Raw genomic sequence first — 15,121 nt, forward strand, 5'->3', positions numbered from 1 at the left:
TGGTGAACATTTTGAATATTTGTTTTATAACATTATGATAGAATTCATTTTATATACAGAGATAGTTTTTATACCTCATTTATTATCATTCTTTATAGTGTATAGTCCTCCTTTTTCATTTTACACAAGAAGTTTATTTAAACAACAAGATGTTTGATTAAAAGGGAAAACTATCCAGGATTCATTCCTTTAACAGTAATTTATCCCTGCTTAAAGACAGATTGCCTTACATGTAATAGCTATATACAAAAAAGTTATAAAATTGTCACTGCTTTTACAATAAGTGAAAAACTTTAAAGTTCTACAATTGAACAAAGTATGCAAGGATTTTTGTGTTGTTCTTTTTTTGTTAAGCAGTGAGAGCAAAGTAACTTATTTGAATATAAAGATAAGAGCTGAAAGAGCATGCCACCAGTGGAGAAAGGGGGTATTTTCACAGAACCGGTACTTTTCCCCATCCCATCTCCATTTGATGTTGATCAAAATATACCATTGGCCATTTAGTTTTAAAAAATGCAATATGTTTGTGCACATACATAGTTACTTCGAAAGGAATGGGGAAGGGGAAATAAATGAAAGAATAAACTATACTATAGTAATCATGATTTGGTAGAACCAAATTGAGGTTTTCTCATTGAGAATGTCTTCTTGCCCTGGAAGAACAGTTCTGGAGTAAAGTAGCAACTTCCCTATTTAGTAGATACCTCCTGTCTGCTGCTAGAACACATCAACTGTGTCTTCATCATCCATTGCCCTGTGCAGCTGTGTCTTTCATTGATTGGCTGCCCATCAAATCAGAATCTGATCTGCCTCATTGACAAACCCTGTCATTCACAATAGGCTTTCATTAGTTTACTAAGTGATGTATTGCTCTTATTCTTAACACTGAGCCACAGAACCATCCTGCCCCACCACCTTCAAATTAATATGATTGTTGTCCTTAGTCTATACTCCTTCTTTGGGCTTTTCTTTGGCCATGGCAAATGTCATTTCAACCAAAGAGGTACCGGGCCCACACCAAGTGAACACGCAAGTAGCACCCGGAATGACAGAAGAGGAGGCAGTAGCAGTGAAGGAGGGAGAGGGCACACACACAGTAGTGTATGTTTCTAAAATCCAACCTTTCTATTTATGTTTTCTTTGTCTTGTACTTTTACTATTTGATATCTTTTACTTTATGTGTTTGTGTTCTTTAGTCATGTTGTGTTTAAGAATTAAATATATGATGGCAATGTATCCTGTGGAACAGAATAGCAGCAACATAAGTCTGCAGACTATGAAGCCAGACACCCTTGGTTCCACCCCTTAGCTGCATGACTTTTGGCAGGTCATTGGCCTTTCTTCTTATATAAAAAATAAGGAAATAGGATCACTTTTCCTTTATGATTGTTTTGAACTATTAAGTGAGGTAATACATGAAACATTTACCATATAGCTAAAAGCATGTAAGGGACTTGAGAAAAATTGCCATGAATATAAGTGCAGTTATTGTTATCTCTCTTTTAAAGCATTTTTACTGTTTATTTTTGAGTGAGCGAGAGAGAGACAGAGCACAAGTAGGGGAGGGGCAGAGAGAGAGAGAGACAAACACAGAATCTGAAGCAGGCTCCAGGCTCTGAGCATCAGCACAGAGCATGATTCAGGGCTTACACTCACAAACCATAAGATCATGACCTGAGCCAAAGTCGATGCTTAAGCAACTAAGCCACCCAGGCACCCCTGTTATCTTTCTATTTAATTAGACCTTCTTCGATAATTTTTTTTTGAAAACACACATTATAAGAAAGAGGGAAATGATTAAACTTGACTATCTCCATTCAAGGAAAGTTAAATAGAGAAAATTTGGTCCATAAAACCCAAGGCAATCAGTACCAATCAGTACCAGTGTGGAGAAGCAAGAAACACTTGTTTCTGTCCTAGGATGAATTTAGTGGTGGAACATGCCAGAAGAGGACATCAGCCATTTAGTGCCATTTCCTTTAACAGATACGACTTTGTTCTTATCTACCCTGTTTGTGCTGTTACTGTCAAATTTAGGCTTTTCCATTTCTCCTTATTGAAATGAATGGTAAGATTGAAGGCTGGTAGGTCTAACAATGAACAGGTCCCTGGGGGTAATTTTGGTGATAGATATTTGTAATATGGCTGTATGAAATTTTAATACTCTGTGGAATTTCTTGAGTATTCTTAATGATAATTTAACAATTGCCATATATACACCTGAAGATTTAATATACCACCAAAGTCATTCTCCTATCTACACACTGGACCTAGATTGAGCCTGACAATAACTAATTTGCTGCACACCTAGAATTTGGTCAATGGTTCTGACTGCTTTAAAAAAAAATTTAATGTTTATTTATTTTTGAGAGAGAGCGAGAGCGAGAGTGAGCACAAGTGTGGAAGAGGGAGACACAGAATCTGAAGCAGGCTCCAGGCTCTGAGCTGTCAGCACAGAGCCCAACAAGGGACTTGAACCCATGAACCATGAGACCATGACCTGAGCCAAAGTCAGACACTTAACCTATTGAGCCACCCAGGTTCCCCTGACTTGTTTTTGTATATGGATCCTGTGCATCTCTAGATTCCAGCAACTAATAGATGAGTTACACTGCTTTGCTTAGTACTATTTGCCACCAGTGTTTTCTTGTCATGCAACTCCATGGGGATCCATTTTAAATCATACCAATAAATCCTAGTTAGTCAAACGTGCATAGAGACTTCCTGAAGTGCAAAATGCTGAATTAACAATCATATAAAAGTTTTTTATAGTCCCCATCAGATATAGATGGTCTGAGAGGTGAGGAATTCTAGATTAAATAAAGAGATTTATATTTTAATTGTTTACTAAACTATAAATGGTCTAAACTGCCAAATTATTATGCTATAATAGAAAGCTAAAAAAGCCAAAATTATTCAAGACACCATGTGAGAGAGTTTTATGATCGGGAACAAATTATGTACTAAGACAAAAACCAGATCTTAGAAAAAATCCTACATGGTGGGAGTAATGGCATTCTCTCCATTTTTAAAAGAGAGCTTTTATTTGCTCCACCCGAGAGGATATTATATTCTTAAATGTATGCATATGTGGAGATAAAGCAGAAGAAAATGTTCTTTGAAAAATGAGTCATATTGATAGCAAATCATGGTTGGGGTTTGCTTTAATGTTTACCAAATAAATGCCATTCTAAGGCTATATTCACTGGTAATTATGTGGTGTTTATATATGAACACTCTTGCTAATTAGGAATTGGGTGAATAATGTGGGGGAAGATATATCTGTGTTTTATATAAATCTGTGCATAAATTTTTATGACATAATATAAATGCCAAAGTTTCTCAGATGTAGCAAGTGCTGTGGCTATCCCATTCAGTCATTACGATTTCAGGAATGTATGAGAACCCCTGTGCTCCTCAGAGGTTAAGAAGAACTACAACTAAATTAAGCTGAAACAAGAGAAAGGACATGTATGTATTTATAGAGTGTGTTATATTAGCCTTCTTATTACCATTTATGCATCTTTTTATGCCTTTGAGTTACCATCTGGTGTAATTTTCTTATTTCAATACAGCTTTGATTTTGCCCACCTCGTTTGTGCTGTAATTGTCAAATACATTGTATTTATACATGTTAAAACTGAATGATATAATTATATAGTTACGTGAAGAAATATGCAGTTAAACTGTCTTTTATAATTACCAACAGAAAAAATTGCCTTTACCAATTGTTTTTCTCACATGGATTCAAATTGCTGATATCTTTTGTTTATTTTTTTGATGTTTTATTTATTTTTGAGAGACAGAGAGAGACTGAGCATGAGTAGGGGAGGTGCAGAGAGAAAAGGAGACACAGAATCTGAAACAGGCTCCAGGCTCTAAGCTGTCAGCACAGAGCCCAATGAGGAGCTCTAACTCATGAGCTGTGAGATCATGACCTGGGCTGAAGTCAGATGCTTAACTGAATGAGCCACCCAGGTGCCTCTTCTTTGATTTAGTCTAAAGAATTTTCCTTAGAATTTCTTGTAAGGTAGGCCAGTTAGCAACAGATTCTGTCAGGCCTTGTTTATCTGCTAATGTTTTTTTCTCTTTTTCTTATGGTACTCTCATTATACATAGTTTGGTGTGCTTGGTTGTGTCCCACCATTCTTTGAAATTTCATTTTGCTTTATTCTTTTTTTCTCTGTTTTACAGATTGTATAATTTGTATCAATCTGTATTCAATTTTGCTGATTATTTCTTTTGTTATCTCAAATCTGCTGAGAGACTGTAGTAAAATATTCATTTTTGTTATTACACTTTTCAACTCCAGAATTTCTTTTTTTAGTCTTTATATCTGCTTTGTTGATATTCTCTATTTGGAAAGACATTGTCATATTTTAAAATGTCTATATGGGATATATATATATTCAAGGAAACAGGAATCCCAACACAAGGGGGAAAAAGCAGGCAGTGGAAATTATATTTGAAGGGACCCCCGATGTTAGAGTTAGCAGACAAAGACTTCAAAGCAATTATTACAAATATATTCAAAGATCTATAGGAAACCACACTTAAAAAGCATTTTTAAAAGATGTTTATTTATCTTAAAGAGAGAGAGAGGTTGATCAGGGGAGGGACAGAGAGAGAAAGAGGGAGAGAGAGAATCCCAAGAAGGCTCAGCTCTGTCAGTACAGAACTTAATGCAGAACTCAAACTCATGAACCATGAGATCATGACCTGAGCCAAAACCAAGAGCTGGATGCCTAACTGACCAAGTTACCCAGGCATCCCCCACATTTTTTTTAAAAAAATGCTTATTTATTTATTGAGAGACAGAGATTGAGTAGGGGAGGGAAGCATTTTTAAAAATGTAACCAAAAATGAAAGTCAAAGAGAGTCTAGCTAAACACATAATCATCCCTGGTATTAAGGCAAACTATGTACATGCTCAAGGTTCTGACCTCCAAGGAGACATCAGAGGCTACACATTTCAGGGGAAATAGGTCTCATCAAACTAGTCCATCCAAGACACTAAACAGTAAGGAAATAAAGAACAGCAATAACAAGCCTTGAGGTGTAAGGGATCAGTATCCAAAATTGACTTAGTGTACATATGGAATATATAGACACTATAATAAACAGGAACCATATACAACATGGATAAAGCAAGCAATGGAAATTATATTTGAGGGAACCCCTGATGTTAGCAGACAAAGACTTCAAGGCAAATATTATAAATATATTCAAAGATCTAAAGGAAGCCATACTTAAAGAAATTTTTTAAATGCCCAGGCAGGCAAGGGAAATAAGACATACCCACAGGAGAGTGTTTTCTGGCCTTATGTGGCCAGAAGGGCTAGAAAAAACTCCTGGAAGGTGTGTGACCCAGTGGCACTTAAGCCAAGAGGTGGGCAGAGTAGATGGTTTGTAGAGCAAAGCCAGTGGTCCAGTTCAGTCAGGGAACATGGGGTGAGATCAGCTGGAGTTAAGACAACAGACAAAGAGCTTTACCAGCTTTAGAGATGCTTTTCCTAGTGTATCCAGGCAGGAAATCTAGTTATAGCCCCACTCATCCCTGAATTTAGCCTTCATCCTGTCCAACCAGGGAACCTAACCAGAGCACATGAGAAGCTGAATCACCTATTCAGCAGCTGTATATACATGATATTTGGACAGAGAGCAGAGCCCATGACTTACCCCATATGACGAGCAAAACTTGTGGCCTCACCTGACCAGGGAATTCAGTGCACACTCTGGAGTGATTGGGTCCCAAACTAAGAAAAAAAGAAATTATGTACAAGGTAACTCCCCATAAGACTTTTGGAAGAATTCTCAACAGGAAATTTCAAAGCAGGACAGAATGGGATGACATTGAAAATATTGAAAGAAAATAACTGTCAGCCAGGAATACTATACACAGCAAATATGTCCTTCGTAAGTGAAGGATGGTAAAGACTTTTCTGAACAAACAAAAGCTAAGGGAGTTCATCACCACCAGACCAGCTTTAGAAGAAATGCTAAATATGGGGGTGCATGGGTGGCTCAGTCAGTTAAGCATCCAGCTTTGGTCACATCATGATCTTATGGTTCATGGGCTTGAACCCTATGTTGCTCTGTGCTGACAGCTCAGATCCTAGAGCCTGCTTCAGCTTCTGTGTCTCCATCTCTCTCTGCCCCTTGCAACTCATGCTGTCTCTCTCAAAAATATATAAACGTTAAAAAAACAAAAGAAGAAATGCTAAAGGAAATTTATTGAGTGGAAGTAAAAGTATGCTAGTTAACATCATAAAAACATTAAAAGGGAGTATAAATCTCACTGGTAATGGTTAATATATAGTAATAACTAGATTCTGCATTATGATAGTAGTGGTGCATAATTCACTTAAAACTCTAGTTCAAAAGTGAAAAAAAAAACAAGTGTAGGAAAAATAACCATAACTACAATAATCTGTTATTGGTTACACAATGTAAATTATAATAGCAGTAACTTAAAACATGAGAGGAAAAAGTAAATTGTAAGTTTTGAAATTCTATTAAAGTTGTTAACAGCTTAAAATAAAATATTATAAGTTTAAGATATTTTATGTAAGTCTGATGATAACCGTAGTTACTAGAAAATCCTCTAGTAATTACAAAGAAGAACATAATAAAAAAGTTCAAGCATAATGATACCAAAAGACATGAAAACACAGAAAAAAAGACAGCAGGAGAAGAAACAAGGAATGATGGATCTATAAAATAAACATAAAACAGTGAATAAAATGGCAGTAGTAAGTCCCTGCCTATCAAGAATTACTTTAAGTATATATGTGTTAAAATTTCTTTAAACATTTTTAAAGTTTATTTATTTTGAGAGAGACAGAGAGAGTTAGTAAGAGAGGGACAGAGAGAGAGGAAGAGAGAGAATCGCAAGCAGACTCTGTGCAGTCAGTGCAGTCTGATGCAGGGCTCGATCTCACGAATTGTGAGATCATAACCTGAGCTAGAACCAAGAGTTGGATGCTTAACTGACTGAGCCACCCAGGCACCCCAATGGGTTAAAATTTCTAATTAAAAGAGAATTGCTGAATGCATAAAAAACAATATTCAGCATTATGCTGCCTACAAGAGACTCATTTCAGCTTTAAAGACAAAGTAGATTGCAAATGATGAGGCAGAAAAACACATTTTAAGCAAGTGATAACAACAAAAAAGTATGTGTAGCTATAGTTATATCAGAGAAAATAGGCTTGGAACTAAAAATGGTAAAAAGAGACAAAGAAGACCATTATATAATGATAAGAGGGTCAATATATCAAGAAGATACAAGAATGAGTACTTGAATATATAAAGCGAAACAGCTAAAAAGAGAAATAAACAGTAATACAATAATTACTTTAGGACCCCACTCTCAACAATAGGTAGATTATCCAGACAGAGAATCAATTAGGAAACAGTAGACTTGATGGGGCGCCTGGGTGGCTCAGTCGGTTAAGCATCCGACTTTCGCTTAGGTCATGATCTCGCGGTTCGTGGGTTCGAGCCCCGCGTCGGGCTCTGTGCTGACTGCCAGCTCAGAGCCTGGAGCCTGTTTCAGTCTGTGACTCCCTCTCTCTCTCTGACCCTCCCCTGCTCACGCTGTCTCTCTCTCTCTCTCATAGAAATAAATGAAAATATTTAAAAAAAAAAAAAAAGGAAACAGTAGACTTGAACAACACTGTAGACTAAATAGACCTAAGAGACATATATAGAACATTTTATCTGACAACAATATACATTCTTATCAAGTGTACATGGAACGTTTTTTAGGAAGGACCATATTTTAAGCCACAAAACAAGTCTTAGTTAATTCAAGAAGATTGAAGTAATGCTATTTATCTTCTCTGAACATTGTTGTATGAAACTGGAAATCAATAGCAAGAAGAAAATTAGAAAGTTCATGAACACATAGAAATTAAACAATACTGTGCCGAACAACTAATGGATCGAGGAAGAAATGAAAGGGGAAATAAAAAAGTTTCTTGAGACAAACAACAATGATGGCACAATGTACTGATACTTGTGGGATATATCAAAAGTAGTTCTCAGAGGGACATTCATAGTAATTATTACTATTAAGAAGCAAGAAAGATTTCAAATAAATAACTCTAGGCTTTAAGGAAGTAGAAAAAGAAGAGCAAACTGAGCTCAATCTTAGAAGAGAGGGAATAATAATTAGAGCAGAAATAATTAAAATAGGGAAAAGAAAAACAGTAGAAGAGATTAACCAGACTAAGAATTGGTTCTTTGGAACTGTGGAAAATCAAATAGCTATGTCCTGGTTAAGGAGATTATAGGAAATGCATTCCACTGCTTTCTGGCCCTGCTGAAAATAGCTGATCAGTATCTACTTAATGTGTATTTAGGGGTTGGGTCCTGCCTGTGCTCATGAATTCCTCGACCATGTATCTTGTGCTCCACCCTGCTTTTGGCATCTGCTCTTTGTAGTCTTGGGAATGCCTTGTTGTTGTTTTTTTTTATGCTTTCTTTATGTCCTTACTAGCAGGTAGCTACTGATATATTGTACACTGTTTTCCCTATAATGTATACCTAATAAATATGGGATCTTGACTTTCCTTAGCCTCCCTTTCACGTCTCTTGACTTGTGGAGTCTTGAGTAATCCTTTCGGCCACCCTTTGGCTGACAGCCAAACCCACAATTGATGACCCCGACATGATAAGCCAAACCCATATGAAATGGTAAATAAAATCGACAAACCCTGAGCTAGATTAACCAAGGAAGAAAGAGAAAGGACCCAAATAAACAAAATTATAAATGAAAAAGGAGATAATGAAACTGATACCACAGAAATTCAAAGAATCATAAGGGCTACTATGAACAACTCTACACCAACAAACTAGACAACCTAGAATGAATGGAAAAAATTCTTAGAAACATACAACTTACCAAGACTGAATCAGAAATAAATAGAAAATCTGAAAAGACCAAGTACTAGTAAGGAGATTGAATCATTAATAAAAACTCTCCCAATGAAGAAATGCCCAGACAAGATGGCTTTGCTGGTGAATTTTACTGAACATTTAAAGAAGAATTTATACCAATCCTTCTCCAACTCTTCCAAAAAATCAAAGACAAGGGAACACTCTGAAACTTGTATTACAAAGGCCAGCGTTATCCCGATACCAAAACCAGAACAGGACAGCATCAGGCAAGAAAACTTATGAATATAGATGCAAAATTTCTAAAAACAAAAACAGAAACCAAATTCAGCAGCACGTTCAAAGGGTAATTCACCATTAGTAAGCACAATTTTTCCTGGGAATGTAAGGTTTGTTCAAAATATGCAAATCAATTAATGTAACACATCACTTTTAATAGAATGAAAGAAAAGAATTATATCATCTCAATAGACACAGAAAAGGCATTTGACAAAATTCAACATCCATTCATCCATTCATAAAAAATCAACAAATTAGGCATAGAAGGAACATGTCTTGACATAACAAAAGGTATATATGACAAGCCTAGAGCTAACATCATACTTACTGGTAAAAGGCTAAAAGCTTTTCCTCTAAGATCAGGAACAAGATGGGGGGTTCATTTTCATCATTCTGATTTCACGGAGTACTTGAAGTCCTAGATAGCAAAAGAAAGAAATAAAATGTATCAGAATTAGGAAGAAGTAAAATTGTCTCCTTTTTGCAGATGACAATATTTTATATATGGAGAATTTTAAAGACTCAACCAGAAAGCTGTTAGATTTAATCCATGAATTCACTAAAGTTGCAGGATACAAAATTAACATAAAAATATGTAATGGTTTATACAGTAACCATGAATTTTCTGAAAAAGAAATGCATCGATTCCACTTAAAATAGCACCAAAAAATACTTAAGAATAAATTGAAGGAGGTGAAATATCTCTACTCTGAGAACTATAAGACATTGACGAAAGAAACTGTTGAAGGCACAAGTAAATGCAAGACATCCTGTGTACATGGAGTGGTAGAATTGATGTTGTTAAAAAGTTAATACTACTGAAAGCCATTTATATGTTCAGTGCAGTTCCTATCAAGTTTCCAATGGTATTTTTACAGAAATAGAAAAACTCTGCTAAAATTTATATGGAACCAGAAAAGATCCCAAATAGCCAAAGAAATCCCAAGAAAGAATAAAGCAAGAGACATCACACTTACTGATTTCAAGCTATATTATAAAGCTATGGTCAACAGAACAGTATGGCCCTTTTATAAAAACAGACCAATGGAACATAATCAAGATTCCAGAAATAAACCCAAACATATATGGTCAACTAATATTTGCCAAGGGAGCCAAGAATACTCAATGGAAAAGACAATCTTCAATAAATGGTGCTGGGATAATTGCATATTCACATGTAGAAGAATGAAACTGGTCCCATATCTTACACCACAAAAGTTAACTCAAAATGTATTAAATACTTAAATATGCAACCTGAAACCATGAAACTCCTAAAAGAAAACATAGGATCTTGGTAATGATTGTTTTTTTAATATGATACCCAAAGCACAAACAAGAAAATAAAAAATAAGTGGGGCAATATCAAAATGAAGAGGTTTTGTATGGCAAAAGAAATCATAAACAAAGTGAAAAGACAACCTACAGAATAGGGAAAAAAATATTTGCAGACCATAATCTGATAAGGAGTTAATTTTCAAAATAAAGAACTCTTACAACCTAATAGCACAAACTCACGGAATAATAATAATAAAACTCATTAATTTAAAAAATGAGCCAAATACCTACATAGCCATTTTCTAAAGAAGGTATACAAATGGCCAACAGGAACATGAAGCAATACTCAACATCATTAGTCATTAGAGAAATGAAAATCAAAACCATGATATCACCTTAAATCAGTTAGAATGGCTATCATCCAAAGGACAAGAGCTAACAAATGTGATGTGGATATTGGGAAAACGGAACCCTCATGCAGTGCTGCTCGGAATGTAAATTGGTATAGTCACCATGAAAAATAGTATGGAGATTACTAAATATTTAAGAATAGTATTACCATATGATCTAGCAATTCCAGTTCTGGGAATATAGACAAAAGAGATTAAAACACTATCTTGAAAAGATACCTGCAACACCCATTGTTCATAGCAGCATTATTTGCAACTGCCAAGACAAACTAAGTGTCTATCAAAGAATGAGTGAGTAAAGAACTTGTGGTATATGTATATAATAGAATATTATCCAGACATAAAAAATGAGGAAATGCTACCATTTGTGACAATACAGATTGACCTTGAAGGCATTGTGCTAAGTGAAATCAGAGAGAGAGAAAGGCAAATATTGTATGATTTCACTTATATATGAAATTAAAAAAAAAGAAACAAGAAAACCCCTCAAACTCATAGAAAAACAGATCAGGCTTATGGTTACTAGAGGCAGAGGGTCGGGGGAGGAGGAAATTAGAGGAAGGTGGTCAAAAAGTACAAACTCACAGAAGATAAAGGAGTATTATGATGTAATATACAACATAACATTGCTGTGTGATATATAAGAAAATTGTTAAGGGGGTAAATTCTAAGAGTTCTCATCACAAGGAGAAATTTTTTTTCTTTTTTGTCTTTTTTTTAACCTATATGAGAAAACAAATGTTAGCTGAACATATTGTAGTAATCATTTCACAATATATATAAATCAAAGCATTATGCTGTATAAGTTTATGTTTCAGAACTTATACAGTGATGTATGTCAATTATTTCTCAAGAAAAATGGAAAAATATTAGTTTTATAAAACTTTCATAACAATTTTTTCTTTTAGATCCATATGGTTTTCATAAGGTTAGGGATGTACAAGGAAACAATCTACTTTACAAAATATAGATAATATTTTTAAGAAATTCCTTAGTTGGTGAAATTTTGGAGCTGGAAGGAAAAAGATCATCAATTCAATTATCATTTTTTTTTAAATAAAAGAGGAAACAGAGTCTCAGAGAGGTTATATGACTTGCCTCGAGAGAAAAATGGCCAGTAGTGGCATTAGATCTCAATTCTTCTGATTCCAAGGTGCTTCGTTACATTTTTAACAGCACACTATATACAAACATCGTCAAGAAAAAGCTAAATAAGTTTTTAATTGAATCATATCCTCTCCCCCTCCCCCAATTGGTGTGGAACTCAATTAAGGACTTTTGGGTTTTAAAGATATGCTCTTTGAGAGCCAAACTTTGCACACAGTGAGAATATGAAGATGATTTCTCTTTTCAGGAAATTTTAGCTTCTCTGGGATATAAACAAAAGGGCTGCCAGGTCGCCCACAGCACATGCTGAAGCATGCTAAGGCAAGCTTCTGATTGGCCCCAGCCTTCTGGGTCTCTGTGGACCTCATTAATTTGATGTGCTTTGCTTCTATGACAATAGAACACTCGCCTAGTCAATTACTTGCACCTGCATTTCTCAGCCTGTCACACTTCCCTTTTCCTTTAGGGTATGGAAATAAGTGGGAAAGAAAAGCCTTGTTGAAAGGACAGACCCCCAGATTTGTTTTCCTCTTGCACCCAGTAAAATGATGTAGATTTCCATCAAATAAGTAAAGGTGAATTTATTTATTTAACATTTAAAGATTGTTTTTATGGCAATATATGAGAACATCCAAATTTTAAAAACAGGCACCCTCTTTGATATAATTTTCATTTATCTCTTTCTATGCTTTTTAATGGAGGTTTTTGTTTCCATATTTGCAATGTAGTTTTTCTATGCTTAAAAGCATTAGACCAATAAATACTGCCAAGTCCAATATTTTAAAATAGCTATTGTTTGAAATAGTTTTATTTCACACAGACATTAATATTCCTGTATTTCTTTTCTTTTTTTTTTTTTAGAATGCAAATTGTTACCACTCCACTTTCCATATAGGGAAAGAGTTATAGTCAAGATAAGGGCTAGTGAAATCTAGACTTCCTATTCCAATACTGTGTTATGGCAAAGTCAGAATCTCAATATTCACTGTTGTATAAAGGGCTTGAGAATCTCTTGTGTAAGAGTTGAATTTTGCGCTATTTTAACAAAAGATAATTTCATGGTTAAAAGTAAAGAATCTGCTGTTAACCTAGTTTTTCTGTTTGCATGCTATCTGTTTAAAATTTACTGTTTCTTTATTTTGTCTACTATTTCCTTCTTTCCTGGTTTTTCATAAGTTCATTTTCTCTACCTGTGTTCTTATCTCTTTTTTCTAATCATCTTGAATAGGTATAATAGATATTTATTGAGTTCACAGCATACAGCAACAGTTAAAAAGGTAAGATTATTTCTTTCCATTTTATAGATGAGAAACTGATCTTGACCTGATTAAGTAGCATGTGCCTTGTAAGGTGTGAGTGAGGTTATACTGGAACCCAAGATTGACATAAAAGCCTAAGCTTCAGTCCTAAACTATCAATTCTAGGTCTTTCTTCATCTCTCTTCATTATGTTTATCCTAACTTCTGAGCACATCCCAGTGTGTCCCTTTCCTTGAACCAGTAACAGAAATTTCTTCTATAGATCCTACTCCTCAAGTTCATCTTTTCTTCCTTTCATTGTTCAACATCTTTTGAAAGATTAGTCTACAGGCCAGACTCTACTTCTTCACCTCTGTATCTACTCCTCAATTCAGTGCCACTTAGCTTTTGCCTCTACCATTGTAGATACCTCTTTTTATGAGAATTAAAAGTTATTTAAATTAAGATGTCATTACTACCCCCAAACTATATAACTTTTAAGAAAACATTTTTTTAAAGTTTATTTATTTTGAGAGAGACAGAGACAGCAAGTGGAGGAGAGGCAGAGAGAGACAGGGAGAGAATTCCAAGTAGGCTCTACACCGTCAGCAGAGAGCCTGACACAAGGCTCAAACTCAAATGATGAGATCATGACCTGAGTTGAAACCAAGAGTCAATCGCCTAACTGACCTACCCACCCAAGCACCCCTATGAAAACATTTTAAACGAAGTATACATGTACAGATCTTAAGTGGACAGTTTGATGAAACTTTATATATTTATGTAGTACTTAAATCAAGTTATAAAATACTTGCTGCACCCTACAAGTTTCCTTCATATTTCTTGACAAGCTTACTCTTACCTTTACTCAGAGAGCATCCTCTTCTGACCTTCTATCACTGCAGTTGAGGTTTAGTTTAATCTTGAATTTCTTTTTTCTTTTTTCTATTTGAGAGAAAGAGAGAGAGAGAGGTGGGTGTGGGAGAGAGGGGTAGTGTGGGAGAAGCTTAATCATCAAATACCCATTTGTGTCTGGTTTTGTTCACTCAGTAGATTTACTAGATTTCACAATGTGTTTGGTCTAGAAGTAATACATTAAGTTGCTAAGTAGTATTCAGGGTATGAATAAGTTGCAAATTACTTATTCTTTCTACTCTTGATGGACAAATGGATTATTTCCATTTCTTACTGTTATGGGTAAAGCTGCTATGAGCAATCTTGTACATAACTTTTGGTAGACATAAAGCACTCATATCCCTTGGATATATGCACAGGAGTAGACTTGTTGGCTCATAGACTAGGCATGTATTTACTTTTAGAAGATACTGCCAAGTAGTTTTCAAATGTGATTTTACTAATCTTCACTACTACCTGCAACACATGAGGTTTTCAGATTTTAGCTACTCTGGATCTCTCGGAATTGTCAGTCTTCTCTTAGGTAGTATTGTTTTTTAAAATTCCATTTCCTAATATTCCTTGTTAGTAAATGGAAATATAATTGATTTTTTTTAAAAAAATGATTGAAATGTAATCTGCATATGATATAATTCACCTCTTGTAAGTGTACAATTCAGTGGCATTTGGTATATTCACAGAGTTGTGCAACCATTACCATAATCAATTTTATTTATTTATTTTTTACAAATAGTTATTGTCAAATTAGTTTTTACATAACACCCAATGCTCATCCCCACAAGTGCCCTCCTCCATGCCCACCCCCCTCACCCCCCCCACATCCATCAGTCCTCAGTTTTTGTCAGCATTCAAGAGTCTCTCATGGTTTGCCTCTCTCCCTTTCCCCCACCATTTCCCCCCTTCTTCTCCCCCTTGTTCCTCCGTCAAGTTCCTCCTAATCCTCCTATACGTGCAAACATATGATATTTGTCCTTCTCTGCCTGACTTATTTCGCTC

The 15,121-nt window shown here is 35.3% G+C and overlaps 1 pseudogene; it reads right to left on the reverse strand.

Annotated features, from left to right (window-relative positions):
- Nucleotides 1–693: 693 nt before the first annotated feature.
- On the reverse strand, nt 694–978 carry LOC120221188 (annotated as a pseudogene).
- Nucleotides 979–15,121: the final 14,143 nt, after the last annotated feature.

This window comes from Hyaena hyaena, unplaced genomic scaffold (genome assembly GCF_003009895.1).
Source record: "Hyaena hyaena isolate Hyena2069 unplaced genomic scaffold, ASM300989v1 scaffold_14, whole genome shotgun sequence".
Classification (NCBI taxonomy): Eukaryota; Metazoa; Chordata; class Mammalia; order Carnivora; family Hyaenidae; genus Hyaena; species Hyaena hyaena.